The sequence below is a fragment of the Galeopterus variegatus genome, unplaced genomic scaffold, assembly GCF_000696425.1.
Source record: "Galeopterus variegatus unplaced genomic scaffold, G_variegatus-3.0.2 Scaffold314, whole genome shotgun sequence".
Taxonomy (NCBI): Eukaryota; Metazoa; Chordata; class Mammalia; order Dermoptera; family Cynocephalidae; genus Galeopterus; species Galeopterus variegatus.
In genome coordinates this window covers 148,854-150,724 of record NW_007726425.1, presented here as the reverse complement: position 1 = coordinate 150,724, position 1,871 = coordinate 148,854, and positions in this window count along the sequence as shown.

Below are 1,871 nucleotides of genomic sequence, written 5' to 3'. Positions count from 1 at the left end.
TTCTCTGAACAATTTCCATTGCTCTACCTCACTCCACGATCATCTCTCACCTGGAATATTACCACAGTTTCTTCATTGGTCTCCTGCCTCTAGTCTCATCCCTCCTTTACCCTTCTAACATAATGACCTTTCTAGAATTCAGAGCCAATTCCAGTACTCTTCTGCACAGAATCCCACAATGGCTCACCACATACAGGGAAAAATCTGAAACCACCTGCATGACATATAAGACCCCTCATTTCATTTGACCCCCGCCTACCCACTTAGCCTCACTTCTCATCCCTCCCCGCACCCCTGACCACCAATTCCACTTCACCCTGCAGCAATACTGAACTGATTACAGCCTCTCAATCTCGACTGACCTTTCATACTTCTGTATCTCTGCATATGACACACAGCTGCTTGCCTGGAGTACTGTCTTTCTACTTGGTGAGTCTGACAGCAAACTTCCACTTTTTCTTCAATACACATCTTAAGATTTTAAGTGGTGGTCAGATGAGGATGGGTTCAGCTATATAACTCTGGTGCATCGCTATGCACGAAGGTACTGGTTGAAGCTGTCGGAGTGGAAGAATTCTCAGGACAGCATGATGTGAGAGACAAGGAGTGTGCCACATTAGAAGGCAGAGGAAGGAAAAACCAAGGAAACCAAGAGCACCACAGACAAATGCAATCGACCAGAAGCCTAGCGGGGGTAGAGGTGTAAGTAGAATGGGATGACAAAAGACTGTCAAATGCAACAGAGAAACGGATTAGGATGATGACTTCAGAGCATGCATGGTGGCTTTGGTATGTAAGAGGCTTTTGTGTAATCAGAGAGCAATTTCAGTGGAAGGTGAGGGCAAAATCTGACTGCAGGAATTGTTGAAGAAGAAACAGAGTTGACAATGACACTTTCCTCTCCAGGGCAGGGAAGAAAAAGATGGAAAGGGGGCCACTGGGTGGTGACTTGAGGGGCAGATGTGATAAAGGAAGGAGTTTTTAAACAAAAGAGAATAGCAGTAAACAGAGGGGAAGCAGCTGCAGAGGCTGGGGTGATGAAGGGTACAGATCTGAGACAGAGAAGGATCCCCAGGAGACTGAAAGGGATGGGATCAAGGGCCCAAATGGAGGGGTAGGTCTCAAAAAGGAAGGACATCGCAGCCTCTACGAATGTAGGAAAAGAGAAAAGGCTGGGTGTGATTGTCAGCCTTCAAGGTATCACACAGGCCTTGCTAAAGTTTGCCAAATGATCAAAAGATAAAAGGAGGTCTGAGAAGATTTCTTAATTCCTTACAGTTTTATTTCTGGTTAATTTTAAGAGAGGCAAGGATTTAGTGATAGGTGAGGGGTCTTCAAAAAGTTCATAGAAAGATTCATATTATCTTTTAATTCAAATTTCCACAAAATTTTTAAAGTACCCCCATATGTGAATTTGGAAAATGACAGCTCCAAGTGACTACTTGGGAAGAAAAAATAGAAAAAGGTAGTGTTTGTTTGGAAACAATGTCATGAAGAAGGTGATGGATGAAGGAGAGAATAATACATGTGACTAAGGTAAACTGAGGAAAGCATGGTCTTTGGAGCCAGACAAACCTGGGGAGGAATGTTGGCCCTGCCACATATGAATTTTGACTTCAGATTAGTTACTTCACCTTCTCTAAGCCTGAGTTTCTTCTTCCAAAAATAGGTTAATATTGCTTGCCTCGTGAGACTGGAGTGATAATTGGAGATGATATATTTTAAAAGGTGCAGAACACTACCTTTCTCACCTTCCCTTCCCTCACTTCCAGGAAATATTACCTGGAAATATGTATTGATTATATTTAAGAGATCTTCATTAAGGTGTGTACTTAAGGCATGTGGGAAAGTTTTTGAAAGAAATAATCCCT